This window comes from Staurois parvus, unplaced genomic scaffold (assembly GCF_062004578.1).
Source record: "Staurois parvus isolate SC_StPar_1 unplaced genomic scaffold, SC_StPar_1.0 ptg000690l, whole genome shotgun sequence".
Classification (NCBI taxonomy): domain Eukaryota; kingdom Metazoa; phylum Chordata; class Amphibia; order Anura; family Ranidae; genus Staurois; species Staurois parvus.
In genome coordinates this window covers 387,997-409,688 of record NW_028318486.1, presented here as the reverse complement: position 1 = coordinate 409,688, position 21,692 = coordinate 387,997, and the positions used below count along the sequence as shown (strand labels likewise).

Here is a 21,692-nt window from a genome sequence, read left to right as displayed (position 1 = left end):
GAAGGATTGGCAGAGAGAAATGGAGGACGCTCAATGGAGGCCAGTGGAGGAATTGGCAGAGAGGGGTGGAGGACATTGAGTGGAGGCCAGTGGAGGGATTGGCAGAGAGGGGTGGAGGACATTGAGTGGAGGCCAGTGGAGGGATTGGCAGAGAGGGGTGGAGGACACTGAGTGGAGGCCAGTGGAGGGATTGGCAGAGAGGGGTGGCGGACACTGAGTGGAGGCCAGTGGAGGGATTGGCAGAGAGGGATGGAGGACGCTGAATGGAGGCCAGTGGAGGGATTGGCAGAGAGGGGTGGCAGACACTGAGTGGAGACCAGTGGAGGGATTGGCAAAGAGGGGTGGCAGATACAGAGCGGTTAGTAAGGTGGATGAGTCTGGCAGCAACATTCATAACAGACTGAAGTGGGGATAGCCTGCGACCCATCCAACAATCTCAGTGCTGGGTGTAGAGATCAGTGAAGGAAAGATGACCTCCCACTCATCTCTATGCCCTTGGAGGACCGGAGCGACATTGGGTTGTAAGCTCCCAGGATCAGGGCCCTCCTAACCCTCTTGTTTTGAACTGTATTGTTGCTGTATTGTCTCCCTCTAAAAGCGCTGAGCAAACTGTTGGTGCCATATAAATCCTGTATTATAATAATAATAATAATAATTACGTCACTTCTGGTTCTGCCTTTTTTTTTTTTTTTTACAGCACTAGATCAATGCTTTTTTTAATCCAATGCTTTACATTGTAGAGGAGAGATGTGGGGTCTTATTGACAACATCTCTCCATAAAGAGGACCTGTCACTGCTTTGTTCTATCCTAAGGGATGTTTGAATTCCTTGTGATCGGAATAAAAGGGATTAAAAAAAATTGTTAAAAAAAAGGGACAGTGTAAAAAAAAAAACCAAGCAATAAAATAAATTAAAAAAAGTTTAAAGTGCCCCCATGCTCGCACGTAGTGGTGAACGTACATGTAGGCCACGCCCACATATGTAAACGGTGTTCAAAACCACACACGTGAGGTATCGCCGCAAATGTCAGTGCGAGAGCAATAATTCTTGCACTAGACCTCCTCTAACTTTAAACTGGTAACCTGTAGAATTTTTTTAAAGCGTCACTCATGGAGATTTTTAAGTACCGTAGTTTGGTGCCATTCCACAAGCATGCGCAATTTTAAAACATGATATGTTGGGTATCTATTTACTTGGCATAACATCATCTTTCATATTTTACAAAAAAAATTGGGGTATGTATTGTGTTTTTTTTTAAAAATTTAAACTTATTTTTTTTCCCAAAAAATTGCGTTTAAAAAATAAAAATTTTTAAAAACTGTCCATTTCGGTTTTTGGCCAAGTGCATCCTGAATTTTTGGGTTTGATTTCGGCACCAGAATTTTCATTTCGATGCACCACTATCTGCATCCCTTTACACATGATTTCCCTTTGGAAGTATCTCACCAAAAAGGATAGTTTTGTTGCAGGGGATGCCCAAAATCTGAATAGTATCTTAGTGTAGACTTCTGGGAAAATCAGTAAACCAATCACACAAGCAGGAAATGACATTTCTGGGGGGTGTTCTGTATACCATCTGTTTACAAAACGCCTCCAGGTTGCCATATTGCAGAAAATGACAGCACTGCAGGTTGAAAAGAAAAGGTCATTTTTTTATAACATTCAATTACAAATATAAAACTTTTGTAGCAATTGCATACACTATATATTTTATCATTTTTTTTTTTCCATGAAAGTGCAGTTAACTTTTAAATGCTGCAAAGGCCTTGTACACAAGGGGGTGTATCAATGCACACCCTGTGCAAGGGCCGTATTTACCCGTAGAGGGATGCACAGTTGTTCCATGCATCCCCGTACAGGCAGTCCCATTGACAACGTGCACGGGCACGAAACACGTTAGGGAGGTGCCCTATACAGTGACGTCATTCCGCATGGCCCATGTGGATGGCCAGCGGCCATCTTGGATTTCCTGTCATTCACAGATGTGAATTATAATACCTCCTGTTATGCTAATTTTATTATTAATAAAGTACTACACTATTGGAGACTTCTCTCTCTGGCTCGTTTGTTACGGGCCCCCCTTCTAAGGTGAATACATGTGACCTGGCATATATCTATGTGAATGGCTCCCCCTGCTGGTTGATGATTGCATCCTCTGGAGCTTGTATATCTTCCTATGGTGTGTTACCTGCCTTGCTGACGCTTGCCTGATGACCCCCCTGTGTGACATGTTTCCAGAGTCAGATGACCAGGAGTTGGTCCTGATTTACTCAAATGTGCATTAGTTTGCGCTTTCTGGTTAGTGCAATCTACACCTATTTTTCACAGCCATTGGAGTCACGGAATTTCACTGGAAATTATTGACTTTTTGATATGATTTGTGTCACTTATGCACTTTCACGTCAAGCTGTACATTGGTCCACATCACTGCCCATAGCGCCTGGGAGCGCAGTTTGAAGTTTTTTTATACGTTTTGATGGCATTATTTATCAGCCTATTAATTGTTCTTTATAGATTATATTAACACTAGCGCTGCATATATATAATTTTTACAATTGGGATGCAGCGGCTGCATGTCCATGCAGCTTCTGCGTTTGCATGGACATGGCTGCTGCTCCCAACACAGCATCTGTGTGGTTGGCGGTGCACAATCCTGAACGCAGACAGACACACACCTGCACCTATATGGATGTCCTATTGGGAACAGCGCTCATACCTCAGTATCTGGGGAGGATGGAGTCGGCTGTGTGTTGCTATACCCATTATATACCCACCCCACACGCCAAAGTCCTGGGTGTCACCCTGGACTCCCACCTCTCCTTCCTACCCCACATCCAACTGCTATCTAGATTTTGCAGGCTCCACCTCCACAACATCTCCAAGATACGCACGTTCCTCACCCCAGACACCTCCAAACAACTCGTACACTCCCTCATCATCTCACGCCTGGACTACTGCAACTCCCTCCTCACTGGCCTACCCAAACGAACGCTATCCCCACTCCAGTCGACCCTAAACTCAGCGGCTAGACTCATCCACCTCACCAACCGCTCCACATCTGCCTCCCCCCCCTGCCAATCCCTTCATTGGCTCCCAATTGCCCAACGCATCAAGTTCAAGCTGCTAACCCTGACCTACAAAGCCACTCACAACGCCGCCCCGAACTACATAACTGACCTGACACCCAAATACCACCCTACCCGTGCCCTCCGCTCCTCACAGGACCTCCTACTCTCTAGCTCCCTGGTCTCCTCCTCCCACGCCCGATTGCAGGACTTCCCCCATCCTTTGGAACTCCCTACCCCAATCCATCAGACTGTCACCTACCCTCCTCACCTTCAGGCGCACCCTGAAAACCCTCCTCTTCAGGGAAGCCTACCCCACCCTCACCTAACACCCGACCTCACCTAACAACTAACCTCCTCCACTCCTCCCACCACTCCATCCCCCACAGCCATCTCCTCCTGTACCACCTTCCCCTCCCTCCTAGATTGTAAGCTCGAAAGAGCAGGGCCCTCGAACCCCTCGTGTATTGTTGTGTTACTGTCTTGTCTCATGTCCTGTCCCCCTTGCTACTGTACAGCGCTGGGCATACCCTTTGGCGCTATATACTGTATAATAATAGTGATTTTTTGGTGTGTTTTTTTAGCTGGAAGTTAAAGGGTTAATTGTGTGTCAGTCAGTAGCTGGGCTTCTCTCTATTGAAATGTTAATTAACTTGTCTAAGCAGTTTGAATGGGCTAATTAAACAGGAAATGTTGGCAGGTAATATAGGGAGGCAGCAAGTGATAAAAAAACACGGCCATGTGTTTGAAAGTACACTTACTGGGGGGAATGTAACATAACTGGAGCAGCCACCAGGCGGCAGCTGTCAGGATACCCAAACTGCAGCTGCATCTGATTAGAATTGGCTGCTTCATGTAAATGAAAGAATCGCAGTTCTCCTGAACAGCCCTTGTAAACAGAGGCCAACAGATGTGTCTCCACCAAAGCCACGCCCCCAACGCGTTTCACCCCGCCCTATCATTAACCACTTCCGGTCTGGCCCATGTACATAAACAGCCGGACGGGAGAAGTGCAGGGGCGGGTGGCCGCTTATAAACATCCTCCCCACTCCCTGCTTGTGCGCGCTTCCAGGGAGCGCGCAGCACCACGATCGTTGTACGGGACCTCTGTGTGAGGTCCCGATCATGTGATCACTGATTGGCCAATCAGTGATCACATGAACAATAGTAAACAAGATGTCACTTCTGACACCATTGGTTACGACGTGTGAAATCTGTGAATGATCACAGAGGTCACATGGTACAGGGCTATTCACAACAGCCTTGTACCATGTGACAAGCTGTGACCAATCACAGCTTTCACAGTATTTTTCAATGGCTGCAAGAATGCAGCCAGAGAAAAGGAGAAATGATTGCTTTTACAGCCTTTATGGGTGTAAAAGCAATCAGTGTGTAAAAAAAAAATCTTCATCACCCCCACAAGTAGTACAGTGTCACTATGGTGACACTATACTGCTAGGGTGACAGTATGTAAAAAAAAAAACAAATAATAATATAATAAAAATAAAATTGTAAAAAAATTTTATTTTTTAAATTATAATTTTTGGGTATAAACTAGTTTGCGTTATTTTTTTTTTACTAAAAAGATAACGGAATAAATTTTGGCCAAGATTTATGAAGAAAGATTATTTGCAAAATAAAGTAAAACACTTTTTTTCAAAATTTTTGGACTTTTTCATTTATATAGCAAAAAAATAAAAATCTCAGTGGTGAATAAACACCAGCAAAATAAAGTTTTATCTGTCTCAAAAAAATTCATATGAGTACAGTGTTGCATGACCGCGCAATTGTCATTCAAAGTGTGATAAAGCTGAAAATTGGCCTGGGCAGGAAGGGGGGTGTCAGGACTTAAAGTGGGTAATCCCCCAGTGAGCAGGACGAAACGCGTCGGTGGGTGTAGTTTTGGCTGAGACATGTGGGCTGATTCCACCTTTCAGCCTCTGTTTAGATCGGCTGATCGGGAGAACAGCGATCCTTCCATTTACATGAAGCGGTACACAGACAAGCCGGCATTCCATCTTTCAATGGATTCAGGGAACCGGTCACCCTTCAGCTTGAGCGGCACCACATCCTTTGGTTATCTGGTCGTCAATGCAGCTGCTCTTTGGCTGACAAATTCCCCTGACTTTTCAATCAAAGGATGTCAGGTGGGAGAGTCGTTCTCAATGGCTGCAAAAATGCAGCTAGAGAAGAAATGATTGTTTTTACAGCCTTTATGGGTGTAAAAGCAATCAGTGTAAAAAAAAAATCATCACCCCCCACAAGTAGTACAGTGTCACCATGGTGACACTGTACTGCTAGGGTGACAGTATGTAATAAAAAAATAAAAAGAAATGTAAAAAAAAAAATGTTTAAAAATTATAATATTTTTGGTTATAAACTAATTTGGGTTTTTTTTTTTTCATTAAAAGATAACGGAATACATTTTGGCCAAGATTTATGATGAAATATTATTTATTTGCAAAATTTTATAAGCAAAACACTTTTCAAAAGTTTTGGACTTTTTCATTTACATAGCAAAAAAAACAAAATCCCAGCGGTGAATAAATACCACTAAAATAAATCTTTATCTGTCTCAAAAAAATGCTAACAAATTCATATGGGTACGGTGCTGCATGACCGCGCAATTGTCAAAGTGTGATAGCGTCGAAAGCTGAAAATTGGCCTGGACAGGAAGGGGGGTAAAGTGTCCGGACAGGAAGTGGTTAAAAAATGCTTCTAAATGCAAACGCACAGGAACGCGCATAAACGCGGTATGTAAACGCGGCTAAACAGACGTTTTTTAACCTACGTTTTCCAGCAATCAGTTTCCATCGTTCAGAAGTGTACATGGAGCCTACGTCTGCCACAATGTGAGCGTATCCTGTGTGTACTGGCTCTTGAAGGGAGAGTTTATTAACTTATTCCCAGCATGGGACATCATCCTGGAAAATGTCAAAAATAAGACCGAGGGCTGAAAGGGGTTAAAGGTGTCTGCAACATTATTAACCAAAATCATATGTCTGCAGACAGTGCCGATATTAGCCTCGCATCGCATTCTTTATAAAGGTTAATCTGATGCAGGCTCGCTGATTTTTATATTCGTTGTCTCATGAACAGCAGAGCGTTCCCCTCGCCTCATCATTCAGTGACAGCGGTCTATGTTTCCATTTCCTATGACTTTCTGTCCTGGTGACAAAGGTCCCTAGGATATACAGAGAGGGTGATCCTTCCCTGTGGGGAAACCACCAGCAAAAAAAAAAAAAAGCCAATATTTTGTTTTTTTAACCGCTAGCCTACAGGGCACTTATACCCCCTTCCTGCCTACCGGGCACTTCTACTCCCTTCCTGCCTACAGGGCACTTATACCCCCTTCCTGCCTACAGGGCACTTCTACCCCCTTCCTGCCTACAGGGCACTTCTACCCCCTTCCTGCCTACAGGGCACTTCTACCCCCTTCCTGCCCAGGCCAATTTCCAGCTTTCAGCGCTGTTGCACTTTGAATGACAATTGCGCAGTCATGCAACACTGTACCCATATGACATTTATATCATTTTTTTGTGACAGATGGAGCTGTATTTTGGTGGTATTTAATCACCTCGGGGTTTTTTATTTTTCTTAAACAAACCAAAAACCACTGAAAATTTAAAAAAAAAAAGTTTTTTCTTAGTTTTTGTTACACAATTTTGTAAATAAGTGATTTCTCTCCTTCACTGATGTGCGCTAATGAAGCTGCGGTGATGGGCACTGATAGGTGGCTCTGATGAGGAGGCACTGATGGGCATTGACAGGCATCACTGAAAGGCAGCACTCATATATCGCACTAATAGGCGGCACTGACTTGCACTGTTAGGCAACACTGATAGGCGGCACTGACTGACATTGATAGGTGGCATTGACTGGCACTGATGGGTGACACTGAAAGGCAGCTTAGATGGGCACAGTTATGTAGCATTGATGTGCACTGGTAGGCACTATGTGGCATTGATGTGGCACTGATGGGCACTCGTAGGTGGCACTGCTGAGCACTGACAGGTGGCACTGCTGGGGCTACACTGATCATCAGGGCACACTGATGATCAGTGCCCTGATGATCAGTGTAGATGTCCCCTCTGAGGAATGCCGATCACCGGCTCTCCTCTCCTCTGTCAGCATGACAGCTCGTGAGGAGAGAAATGCCGATAACCCTATTTACATGCGATCAGCTGTGATTGGACACAGCTGATCACATGACCGAGCCGGCATCTTCGTCTCTTTCCATTGATTGGTGATCCGCTGTGTCCGAGGGACACAACACACCGCCGATCGCCGTGCTGTGCTCTCCGTGAGCCGTGCATGCGTGGTTAGAATGTGAGGACGTCATATGACGTCTTCCCAGAACGAGAGAACCACCTTGCGCCCGTCATTGTACTATATGGCGGGCGGGAGGCGGTTAAAGTGATTTTAAAGCAATTTCTGCACCACATTTCCTTTCATTTTGTGCATAGTTGGGTCACTTAGCCTTGTTTCCATGTTCTACACACAAAAACATAGGAACTGGGGTGGCAGCAGCTGCTCTGGACTGATGAGTCAAAGTTGATACAAGGCAGGATGGATCCATGCTTTCATGTTGTTTACACCAAATTCTGACCCTACCATCTGAATGTTGCAGACTCATCAGACCAGGCAACGTTTTTCCAATCTTCTATTGTCCAATTTTGGTGAGTCTGTGCTAATTGTAGCTTCCGTTTCCTGTTCTCAGCTGACAGGAGTGGCACCCGGTGTGGTCTTCTGCTGCTGTAGCCCATCTGCTTCAACATGTAGTGCATTCAGAGATAGCATTCTGCATACCTTGGTCCTAACAAGTGGTTATTTGAGTTACTGTTGCCTTTCTATCATCTCAAACCAGTCTGCCCATTCTCCTCTGACACCAACAAGGCATTTTCCTCCACACAACTGCAGCTCACTGAATATTTTCTTTTTCGGACCATTCTCTGTAAATCCTACAGATGGTTGTACATGAAAATCCCAGGAGATCAGCAGTTTTTGAAATACTCAGACCAGCCTGTCTGACACCAGAAACCATGCCACGTTCAAAGTCACTTAAACCCTCATTCTGATGCTCATTTTTTAATTTCAGCAAGTGGTCTTCACCACATCTACATGCCTAAATGTATTCAGTTGTTGCCATGATTGGCTGATTAGCAATTGTTGTTATGTTACCAAGCAACTGAACAGGTGTACCTAATAAAGTGGCCGGTGTGTGTGTGTATATATATATTTATTATATACCACACACACATACATAAGTGTGCAAGTGTGTTGTGTTTATATACACTATATTGCCAAAAGTATTGGTCGGCCTGCCTTTCCACGCACATGACCTTTAATGGCCCCCCAGTCTTAGTCCGTAGGGTTCAATATTGAGTTGGCCCCGCCCTTTGCAGCTATAACAGCTTCAACTCTTCTGGGAAGGCCGTCCACAAGGTTTAGGAGGGTGTCTATGGGAAGGTTGGACCATTCTTCCAGGAGCACATTTGTGAGGTCAGGCACTGATGTCGGGGGAGGAGGCCTGGCTCACAGTCTCCACTCTAATTCATACCAAAGGTGTTCTATGGGGTTGAGGTCAGGACTCTGTGCAGGACAGTCAAGTTCCTCCACCCCAAACTGGCTCCTCCATGTCTTTATGGACCTTGCTTTGTGCACTGGTGTGCAGTCATGTTGGAACAGAAAGGGGCCATCCCCAAACTCTTCCCACAAAGGGGGGAGCATGAAATTGTCCAAAATGTCTTGGTATGCCAACGCCTTAAGAGTTCTCTTCTCTGGAACTAGGTGGCCAAGCCCACCCCCTGAAAAACAACCCCACACCATAATCCCCCCTCCACCAAACTTTACACTTGGCACAATGCAGTCAGGCAAGTACCGTTCTCCTGGCAACCGCCAAACCCAGACACGTCCATCAGATTGCCAGAGAAGTGTGATTGGTCACTCCAGAGAACACGTCTCCTCTGCTCTAGAGTCCAGTGGCACACCGCTTTACACCACTGCATCCGACGCCTTGCATTGCACTTGGTGATGTAAGGCTTGGATGCAGCTGCTCGGCCATGGAAACCCATTCCATGAAGCTCTCTACACACTGTGGTTGTGCTAATCTGAAGGCCACACCAAGTTTGGAGGTCTTTAGCTATTGACTCTGCAGACAGTTGGCGACTTCTGCGCACTGTGTGCTTCAGCATGCGCTGACCCCGCTCTGTCATGTGACGTGGCCTACCACTTGGTGGCTGAGCTGCTGTTGTTCCCAGTTGCTTCCACTTTGTTATAATCCCACTAACAGTTGACCGTGGAATATTTAGTAGCCAGGAAATGTCCCGGATGGACTTATTGCACAGGTGACAACCTATCACGGGACCACGCTTGGAGTCACTGAGCTCCTGAGAGCGACCCATTCTTTCACAAATGTTTATAGAAGCCGTCTGCATGCCTAGGGGCTTGATGTTATACACCTGTGTCCATGGAGGGGATTGGAACACCTGAATCACATGATTTGGAGGGCTGGCCCAATACACACATTTATATATTATTATACAGGATTGCTCAGCGCATATATATATATTTTTTTTCATTTTACAATATTACACTTTTCATTCAAACACTCACTTGCTCCAGACTTCCATCTTGACAGCCACCTGTGTAATTTATTTTGGATTTCACCTTCATATCATATCTGTGCAGGAAAGACAAAAAGCTTGATGTCATTGTGCAATGTCAGTTCATTATACTGATGTGTTAAAAAGGGCGATATTAACTTTTAATCTGCATATAGTTTGCCTTCCCTGGTTCTCCCCCCCCAAAAAAAAAATCCTTATCAACATGCTAATTACATTTTTAAATAAAATATTTCTATTTTCATTACATAACGTAATTCAAACTCTGTGATATCATCACTTGGCCTCAGTGCAATGCAGACAGTTTGTGGCTGGTGGGAGGTGAAGGGTCAGCAGGGTGTTGTACATAGATAGCTTCATGAAGACCTGACAGCACCCTGCCTCAGTACTCCTCTCAGTCCTCAGTCCTGAAATTAGCAGTGGGCTGACTGTTGGGAGGAGTTATGTAAATATCAAAATGCCTTGATTGATGGATGTCAGTCTGGAGGAGTGGCTATTCGTAGACTACATTTGCATGCAGACCACCCTAGGTAATGCTTTCATGTGATGTTGAGCCTCCATGATTGAAAGGTCTAAAATCCAATGAAGGAAAGGGATGGGCAGGTACACTATTTATTTCAGGTACTTATATAGCGCCATCAATTTACGCCGCACTTTACATATATATATTGTACATTCACATCAGTCCCTAACCCTCAAGGGGTGTACAATCTAAGGTCCCTAACTCACATTCATACATACACATACTAGGGACAATTTAGACAGGAGCCAATTAACCTACCAGCATGTCTTTGGAGTGTGGGAGGAAACCGGAGTCCCTGGAGGAAACCCACACAGGCACACGGAGAACATGCAAACTCCAGGCAGGTGGTGCCATGGTTGGGATTATTTTACAGGATTTATATTGTGCCAACAGTTTGCTCAGCGCTTTACAATATAAAGGTATAAGGTCCCTTACTCACATTCATACATACACATACTAGGGACAATTTAGTCAGTAGGCCAATCAACCTACCCTAACCCTCAAGGGGCGTACAATCTAAAGTCCCTAACTCACATTCATACATACACATACTAGGGACAATTTTTTTAGACAGGAGCCAATCAACCTACCAGCATGTCTTTGGAGTGTAAGAGGAAACCGGAGTACTCGGAGGAAACCCACTCAGGCACAGGGAGAACATGCAAACTCCAGGCAGATGATGCCATGGTTGGGATTCAAACCAATGACCCTAGTACTGCCAGGCGGAAGTGCTAACCATTTAGCCACTGTGCTGCCCAGGCGTATGCTATAGAGCAGCTATTCCATAACACCCCCCCAGGAGATTCTGTGTGCAGAAGAAAAGAGGGAGTTACACAGCAGTCTTCAGGAAATACACACCCAGTGACCCTGTGAGATGATGTCTGGAATCTGCCACCTATGATTTAGGGTAGTCTGGGTGACCCTTCGGGATTATTGCACAGTTGCAATGTTTGCAGGGCGGAATTATTTTCTCACTGATTGGTTGTCTCTCACGGTTCTCATTTATCCAGGTCATGGTATATCTGGTAGAAGTTAATCAAGTTCAACTTGTTCTACAATGATGAACCTGAATGTAAGTACGAGATATCAGTGGTTGGTTGCCTGGAAGTCCTCATTTCCCAGTGTTGCCTTGCAGATCCCTGGAACACCAGCTGTCACCAGCAATCTGCTACTTTCCAATGAGCGTCTCACCAAACTGAGCGGCAGTGTGAGCAATGGCGGCCTTGGAACCGTTCAGCAGCATCGTTAAAGGGAACCTGTGCAAAGAGCAAACACCCCATGATGTCTGCTATGGACTTTCTCACACTCCTTTTGCCGTTAACTACTTAAGTCCCAGTTGCTGTTTTAAAACAACGCAGGGATAGCGGCTATTCCTCCCAAAACCATTTTACATCACTGTCCGGTCTCAGTTGTTCCTGTGGACCCGCCTGCTTTGGTGCTGGAACGATCGGCTTTCTGTGACAGTCAAGACCCAGCAAAATGTCGCCCTTTCGCACACTGCCTCAGCTCTCCTTCGTAAAAAATACTTCTGCTTGGTCTCCTACCCTCGGGAGAAGCCCTCTAACATGTTTCACTCAGGAGGGGTCTCTCTGATCAAGCCTCTGCTGGGCGAACCCCTCTAACATGTTTCACTCAGGAGGGGTCTCTCTGATCAAGCCCCTGCTGGGCGAACCCTTCTAACATGTTTCACTCAGGAGGGGTCTCTCTGATCAAGCCCCTGCTGTGAGAACCCCTCTAACATGTTTCACTCAGGAGGGGTCTCTCTGACGAAGCCCCAGCTGGGAGAACCCCTCTAACATGTTTCACTCAGGAGGGGTCTCTCTGATCAAGCCCCTACTGGGCGAAACCCTCTAACATGTTTCACTCAGGAGGGGTCTCTCTGATCAAGCCCCTGCTGGGCGAACCCCTCTAACATGTTTCACTCAGGAGGGGTCTCTCTGATCAAGCCCCTGCTGGGAGAACCCCTCTATCATGTTTCACTCAGGAGGGGTCTCTCTGATCAAGCCCCTGCTGGGAGAACCCCTCTAACATGTTTCACTCAGGAGGGGTCTCTCTGATCAAGCCCCTGCTGGGTGAACCCCTCATGTTTCACTCAGGAGGGGTCTCTCTGATCAAGCCCCTGCTGGGCAAACCCCTCTATCATGTTTCACTCAAGAGGGGTCTCTCTGATCAAGCCCCTGCTGGGCGAACCCCTCTATCATGTTTCACTCAGGAGGGGTCTCTCTGATCAAGCCCCCTACTGGGCGAACCCCTCTATCATGTTTCACTCAGGAGGGGTCTCTCTGATCAAGCCCCCTACTGGGCGAAACAGAGGGGTTATCCCATGGGTAGGACCAAGCTGAAGTCATTATTTACTAAGAAGAGCTCAATATATGCTCATGCAGTGTGTGGACGGGCGCCATTTTGTTGTAGTCCTAAAGCCTGCAAACAATGTGGCCAGTTGGCTGGGATAACAGATTGGTCACTTTATTTGGTTTTTGGTCTACTAAGCCAGGACGCAGCACCAAGCCTTGACTTCTGCTCTTGCTACACAACGCTCCATTGGCTGTTAACCCAATGTTCCCTTACTGAGTTCAAAGCGATGTGATGTCACATGACTTCCTGTGAGTATGGGGGACCAGGACAGCGAGCTCTTCCAGCTCTGTTGAGCCTCTCGTCATTATAATGATCTACTTCCGCACACTTCATGGGGTGGGGGTCTGGATCTCGTCTCCACTGACTAGGTCCAGACCTCCAATAACAAAATTGTAAAAAATTTAAAATATTCCCTCCCAAGATTAATCTCCGGGCCCCATCGTTGGCCTTAAACTTCCATTTCAATGGTTTTTATTGAACACTTTAACAAAAGAAAAAAGAAACATAAATAAAACAAACAATAATAGAGAATGTTCCTTCGCATACACAGATAGGAACATCAAAACAGCAAATTTTGCCATAACAATTGACGGTAAAGACAAGATAGAAATCGCAGCCAATACGTAGTCAAGTATGTCCCGCCATGCCAGCATCAAATATACAATATAGAGCAATACAAAAAGAGTAAAAAGAGCAAAGAAAAGAGTAGAAAGGAAAGACCAGATGAGGGTCATTAAGGCACAGAGAGGTACTGAATCCATGGGTTCCAATTTCTTCGAGTTACTGTGTAAGATACAGGTGAGTTTGTCATTAATCATGAACCTTGGATAAACTTAAAGCGATATTAATCCCAAAACTGTAATAAATTGCAGCTTACCAATCATTAGATGTGGTGGCTGCATTCGTTTTCTTTTTATTTTGGCGTTTCCCCCTCTGTTTTCACCTGGTGATACGGCCAGTAGCACACCTCCTGTATTAGAGTGCCCCCACTCTGGATGAAGGAGCACAAAGGGCACAGCAGACAGTAGCATTGTCAGTCTGGGGGGAGGGGGGTGTTAGATGTACTAGCAGACTTAGATACACTAACAAACTAAAGCCAAACTCCAGCTCACACTTTATAATCAGTTACAGCCAAGTTTTTTTTCCTTTTGGGATTTTACACGAATACAAGCTGATCACTCTAAGCGCCCCCTGTCAGTGTTAAATGGTTTGTCTCATCCATGTAACTGGTACGTTCTGCTGGAGAGCTTGTTCTTTTTAAAAACAACAGACTTACTGACTGGATCAACAGATGAAAATAGAAGAAAGCAAGCCTAAAAAAGAAAATGAAAGCAGCCATCACATCTTAAAACCGATCAGCTGCAATACAATGTTTGCTTTTGGGTTTAATACCACTTTAAAGGAGAGGTGCAGCCAAAGCTTGTATAGCTGTACTTCTCCTGTGGATATCACAAGTGCAGTTCGTTCTGCATATCTGTAACCTGGACTTTAGCCTGCTGTCGGCTGACGTCACTCAGCTGGTCCAAGCTTGGGAAAGATCCCGACTTTAAAGTCCGGATCCACCCAGATCCCTGGACCGGCAATTGGCTCAGCATCTCAGCGATCCCCTGAGAGCCTTAGCCAGCCCCTCCACAGCCCAGCGCTCTAGTGAGTGCTGGAGGTGGGGGGAGCAGAGAGCTGGAGAATGACAGTCCCAGCTCTCTGGTCAGAGTGAAGGGAGAGAACTGAGCGATCAGGTGTGTGTGAGGAGAGGCAATCTGCTCCAGGAGCGGCTGGGCCGGACCCGGGGAACAAATCAATCATCGGGAGGACGAGCACCGCCATCTCCACACAAGGTGGCCGGGAACAGCCGGGCAGGTTGCCAGTGGTATTCCTGTGCAAGCCATGAAACGTTCAAGACTACCCAGTAGTAGTGAAAATTCGAATGACAATGCTACGGAGTAATTTGTTTGCAGAAGCCCATTCAAGATAACAGGTCCATTCCAGTACCCAGAGAGGGGATCTCCTGTATATCCAGAAAGCTGCACCCACCAAACCCCATAGGGGACCTCTGGCTGACTTGGATCACCGTAAAGCCCTGGAATTTTCTGGTGTGCCACTTACCCTTCAGAGGGAGGATTACCCACCATCTGATCTACCCTGATCTCCCGAGAGGACATCTTGGCCTATATTTAAATGCGCATTTATGTTGCGCATCGGGTGAGTATGCAATTTTACTATAACCATTTGCACAAGCACCGGAATACCTTTGAAGCAGGCACCTTAAGAGCATGATTGTCTGCATATCTGGTGGTCATGCCCGAGACTGTTTCGTTTTTGGTCTTGTGTGTTTGGCCTCCTTTTCACCTTGTTCCATCTCTCCATACGCCGGGATGCTCGGTATGCTTTGCTTCATTGCCCCATACCGGGCCTCGTGGCTCACCAGCAGAAGTTGGCTTCCTATCTGTTTTTATCAATTGCTCAGGCCTGGAAATGTCCGTTTGTCCCTCTTCAGGGGGTGCGGGAACGTATGACCACTATGATGCTCAACAAACAGATGTCGAGTATCCGCAACGACTCCCAACGTATTTTTTTAAAATATGGGAGCCGTGGTTGCAATATGCCTTTCCCTCACTCCCCCCGGCTAGTCTGGGGATGTAATGGCGTTCGGTATTGGCGCTCTTGGACCCCTGCTCTTTGCCCCCCCCCCTTTTTTTTTCCTCTTTCTTCCTTTTTCTCTCTCTGTTTTTGGTATGACTGGACAGCTGCATTTAGTTGTTATAGGCAGTTACATTAATGTTTTGCAACGTATGTGCCATTAATAGCCCCTGTGTGGGCGTACCTTTTGCCCTGTTGGCGTTAGAGCACTGTTTTTCCTTTTTTTTTATTTTGCATTTTTTTTATCTGTGCAATTGATAGCCCCTGCGTGGGCGTGTTTTATTGCCTCTGCTTTATATTGTTTAAAATAATTAATAAAAACCATTGAAATAGAAGAGCACGATTGTCACTTTTGGAACATTTCTCTCTCTCTCTATTATATATATATTTTTATAATCGTTTACCCAAGAACTTCATCATATATATCGTTAAGGCACCTTAAAAGTTATATATATATTTTAGCGCTGCACGGTGTTTTATTATTAGCTGTGTCTGATTGCTCGATCCTCACCCTCAGACCCGGCGGGGACAGATACAGCATTGGGTCGATGCTGCGTTCACCTAGGTAAATATGATTCAAAAGAAAGAAAGAAAGCCTAAACTTTTCTTTCAAAATAAAAAAGAGCCAGGGACACACAAGACAAAGTCCAATGTTATACTGACAATAAAGTCATAGGATTCAGAAATCATCCATAAATCAGTTGCATTTTCTAATAGAATAAAACATAATAAAAGTTTCCTCAACAGAACCCCAACCCGGGACCAATTACAAATCCCAAATACTGGCAGATGAGTTCCAGGAATAATCATCTGATAGAACGGACAATCATGGGGTATCAATATTCATAAAACAAGTTGTTCTAGAAAAAAAAAAAAAAAAGCAGCTTCTGCCCAACATAATCAACTAGGACCACCTGACTACATGGTCTAGAGCAGGGGTGGGCAAACTTTTTGACTTGAGGGCCGCAATGGGTTCATATATTAGACCCGAGGGCCGGACCAAGAGTAGATAGTAATTCATCCCCCATATAGTAATTCATCCCCCCTATAGTAATTCATCCCCCCTATAGTAATTCATCCCCCATATAGTAATTCATCCCCCATAGTAATTCATCCCCCCTATAGTAATTTATCCCCCCTATAGTAATTCATCCCCCATATAGTAATTCATCCCTCATATAGTAATTCATCCCCCATATAGTAATTCATCCCCCATATAGTAATTCATCCCCCATATAGTAATTCATCTCCCATAGTAATTCATCCCCCATATAGTAATTCATCTCCCATAGTAATTTATCCCCCATATAGTAATTCATCCCCCATATAGTAATTCATCCCCCATATAGTAATTCATCCCCCCTATAGTAATTCATCCCCCCTATAGTAATTCATCCCCCATAGTAATTCATCCCCCATAGTAATTCATCCCCCATATAGTAATTCATCCCCCATATAGTAATTCATCTCCCATAGTAATTCATCCCCCATATAGTAATTCATCTCCCATAGTAATTTATCCCCCATATAGTAATTCATCCCCCATATAGTAATTCATCCCCCATATAGTAATTCATCCCCCCTATAGTAATTCATCCCCCCTATAGTAATTCATCCCCCATAGTAATTCATCCCCCATAGTAATTCATCCCCCATAGTAATTCATCCCCCATATTAATTCATCCCTCATATAGTATTTCATCCCCCATAGTACTATTCCCCCCCAAGTAGTAAGCCAAGTCCCCCCTGTATCAATTCACTTACCTTTGCTCCGCGCGTTCCTCTCGCCGTGTTCCCGCGCCGTTCCGGTCTTCAGGGCGGACTGTGAGAGGAGCCTAGCTCCCCTCACATTCGTCACGCTGCCCCGCCTACACACATCCTGACAGCCAATGTTTGCCTGCCCTGGCTGTGTTTTTTTTTATCACGCTCCGCGGGCCGTAGTTTGCCCATTGCTGGTCTAGAGCCACTCTCCGCACTCTAGAAATGAACCTCAGGTGGCAGACATCACAATGTGGAAGTTTCAGAAGTTCCGTGCTATGCATTAAAGGGTTAAGAATAGTGGAACGTCAGTAGGCTGACAAAGCTGAGTGAGTCTCTGACCCTTCTAAAGCTTCCATAGTGCAGGTGATGCAGTTTATGAAACGATGATAAAGTGAAATCCCATCACTGGAATAAACTGGTGTCACCCTGGTATGATTGAGGGTTATCATGAAGCCAATAATGGGATGTATGGAGGGATTCCAAGATGAATAAAGCAGTCCAATGAGAAGCCAAAGATTAATGGTGTCACAGAGAGTCCACCAAGATATCTCTGCACGTGTGTACATCCCTAGTAGGGGTTATGTGCTCCCCATGGTTTGTGGGATCAATCCATTTATAGTGACACGTTTATCTTTGCTGCACTAACTAGTACTGTACAGTGTCTGCAGAACATCTCAGCAATGTGTGCACGTGTCCCGTGTGTCATCCCTCCCGTCATATGCAACCCAGACTAATAATTATCATACCCGCAGACACCTCCTGAGATCAGGGGCCCATTATATTGGGAGATACAGGATACATACAATGACGGGAACACCTCCTGAGATCAGGGGCCCATTATATTGGGAGATACCGGATACATACAATGACGGGAACACCTCCTGAGATCAGGGGCCCATTATATTGGGAGATACCGGATACATACAATGACGGGAACACCTCCTGAGATCAGGGGCCCATTATATTGGGAGATACCGGATACATACAATGAGGGGAACACCTCCTGAGATCAGGGGCACATTATATTGGGAGATACCAGCTACAAACAATGACGGGAACACCTCCTGAGATCAGGGGCCCATTATATTGGGAGATACCAGCTACAAACAATGACGGGAACACACCTGAGATCAGGGGCCCATTATAATGGGAGATACCGGATACATACAATGACGGAAACACCTCCTGAGTTTAGGGGCCCATTATATTGGGAGATACCGGATACATACAATGACGGGAACACTTCCTGAGATCAGGGGTCCATTATATTGGGAGATACCGGATACATACAATGACAGGAACACTTCCTGAGATCAGGGGCCCATTATATTGGGAGATACAGGATACATACAATAAAGGGAACACCTCCTGAGATCAGGGGCCCATTATATTGGGAGATACCGGATACATACAATGAGAGGAACACTTCCTGAGATCAGGGGCCCATTATATTGGGAGATACCGAATACATACAATGACGGGAACACCTCCTGAGATCAGGGGCCCATTATATTGGGAGATACCAGCTACATACAATGACAGGAACACTTCCTGAGATCAGGGGCCCATTATACTGGGAGATACCAGCTACATACAATGACGGGAACACCTCCTGAGATCAGGGGCCCATTATAATGGGAGATACCGGATACATACAATGACAGGAACACTTCCTGAGATCAGGGGCCCATTATATTGGGAGATACCAGCTACATACAATGACGGGAACACCTCCTGAGATCAGGGGCCCATTATATTGGGAGATACAGGTTACATACAATGACGGGAACACCTCCTGAGATCAGGGGCCCATTATATTGGGAGATACAGGATACATACAATGACGGGAACACCTCCTGAGATCAGGGGCCCATTATATTGGGAGATACAGGATACATACAATGACGGGAACACCTCCTGAGATCAGGGGCCCATTATATTGGGAGATACCAGCTACAAACAATGACGGGAACACACCTGAGATCAGGGGCCCATTATAATGGGAGATACCGGATACATACAATGACGGGAACACCTCCTGAGTTTAGGGGCCCATTATATTGGGAGATACCGAATACATACAATGACAAGGACACTCCCTGAAATCAGAGGCCGATTATAATAGGGGACACCGGCTACATACAATGACGGGAAAACCTCCTGAGATCAGAGGCCCATTATACAGGTGAAACTCGAAAAATTAGAATATCGGGTAAAAGCTCACTTATTTCAGTACTGAAATAAATGAACTTTTGCACAATATTCTAATTTTTTGAGTTTCACCTGTATTTGGGAACACCTCCTGAGATCAGGGGCCCATTATATTGGGGGACACAGGCTATACACAATGATGGGGACACTGCCTAAGATCAGTGATGCATTATATTAGGGAACACCTCCTGAGATCAGAGGCCCATTGTATTGGGGACACGGGCTACATAAAATGACAGAGACAGATCCTGAGATCGGGGGCCCATTATATGCAGAGACACTGGCTACATATAATGGTGGACACACCTCCTGAGATCAGGGGCCCATTATTTTAGGGGACATCGGCTACATACAATAACAGGGACACCTCCTGAGATCAGAGGCCTATAATATTAGGAGACACCGGCTACATACAATGATGGGGAAATCTCCTGAGATCAGGGATCCATTATATTCAGGGACACCGGCTACATACAATGACAGGGACACCTCCTGAGATCAGGGATCCATTATATTCGGGGACACCGGCTACATACAATGACAGGGACACCTCCTGAGATCAGGGATCCATTATATTTGGGGACACCGGCTACATACAATGACAGGAACACCTCCTGAGAACACAGGCCCATTATATTCGGGGACCCCGGCTACATACAAAGATGAGGCCACCTCCTGAGATCAGGAACCCATTATATTCAGGGACACCGGCTAGATACGGGGATACCTCCCAAGATAAGAGGCCTATTACTTTAGGGGACACCGGCTACATACAATAACAAATTCACCTTCTGAGATTAGGGGCCCATTATATTCAGGGACATTGGTTACATCCAATGACAGGGACACCTCCTGAGATCAGGGGCCCATTATATTAGGGGACACCGGTTACATACAATGATGGGGACACCTTCTGAGATGAGGGGCTTCTTTATATTGGGGGACACTTCCTGAGATCAGGAGCCCATTATATTGGTGGACACCGGCTACATACAATGACCGGGCCACATTCTGAGATTAGGGGCCCAATATATTGGGGGACAACAGCTACATACAACAGGAAAACCTCTTGAGATCAGGGGCCCATTGTATTGGGGGGACACCTGCTACATACAATGATAGGGACACCTCCTGAGGTCAGGGGCTCCTTTATATTGGGGGACACCGGCTGCATACTACAGGGACACCTCCTAAGGTCAGGGGCCCATTATATTAGGAAACACCTCCTGAGATCAGGGGCCCATTATTTTAGGGGCCACAGCCTACACACAAATACGAGGACATCTCCTGAGATGAGGGGCTCCTTTATATTGGGGGACACCGGCTGCATACTACGGGGACACCTCCTGAGGTCAGGGGCCCATTATATTAGGAAACACCTCCTGATATCAGGGGTCCACTGTATTGGGGGACACCAGCTACAAAGACGAGGCCACCTCCTGAGATCAGGGGCCCATTATATTCAGGCACACCGGCTACATACAATAACAGGGACACCTTCTGAGATCTGGGGCCCCTTTATAGTGGGGGACAGCGGCTACATACGACGGGGACACCTTCTGAGATCAGGGGCCCCTTTATAGTGGGGGACAGCGGCTACATACGACGGGGACACCTTCTGAGATCAGGGGACCATTATATTGGGGGACACCCGCTACATACAACAGGAACACATCCTGAGACAGGCCCATTGTATTGGGGGACACCGGCTACATACAATGATAGGGACACCTCCCGAGATCAAGGGCCCATTATATTAGGAGACACCAATGTTGGGGACACCTCCATGGGGTGACACGAGTCTCACACACATCAATGGGGGGCTCAGGAAGCTCAGACAGGTGATGATGGACTCCAGACACACACACAGAGGGATGATGACGTCACATCACACAGAATGGCCTCACATGTGGTGTCATGGACCTGGTGATGACGTAACATGCCGGTCAGTGACATCAACAGCACCTACCCTGCAGTCATGTGACTCTCAGCTTCTTCCTTCCCTGCCTCAGGTCTCTGCAGCCTCTGCCTCCCCCTCTCTCTACTCGCCCCCCCTTCCTCCTCCCCGCTTTCACTTCCGCCGGAAATCACTATTGGGACGCCGTTACCATGGCAACTAACACCCGCGTTCCCTGTCACAACGCCCGGCAGCCTCTTCGCACCAACCGCCGACACCTCCCCCGCCTTCCAGTCAGCTCATAGCGAATTCACCGACACAGCGGACACATGTGGCTGGTAAAGGACTGAGGTGCAATGATTGGTGGACGTGGACTGTCACGTGAGTAGCAGGGAACTCGTCATTGGCCATCCTACTTGTCGCTGATTGGTCTCTAGAGCGTCTGTGGGAGATCCCCAGAGTGACTTCTGTTGGAGGACATTTTTCCTAAGCCTAACTTGTCAATTCCTGTGTGCTTATCTTCGGAAAGATGGCTGACACATTACATTTATTAAAGAAGTACTGACGACATTTGTTGCTCCTCCAATACTTGAAAATGAGCGGTAAACTATAGTATCTTT

The 21,692-nt window shown here is 46.0% G+C and overlaps 1 protein-coding gene across 1 annotated transcript in view; it reads right to left on the bottom strand.

The window, feature by feature from the left end:
- The window catches only part of MGAT1 (alpha-1,3-mannosyl-glycoprotein 2-beta-N-acetylglucosaminyltransferase), a 75,668-nt gene extending 54,434 nt beyond the window's left edge, over positions 1-21,234 (bottom strand). Inside the window, exons 1-2 of the mRNA XM_089652708.1 lie at positions 21,145-21,234; positions 9,681-9,747 (exon numbers count right to left, since the gene is read on the bottom strand). The gene's annotated coding sequence lies outside the window, so the exon portion shown is untranslated. The remainder of the gene's footprint in view (positions 1-9,680; positions 9,748-21,144) is intronic.
- Between the last annotated feature and the right edge of the window lie 458 nt (positions 21,235-21,692).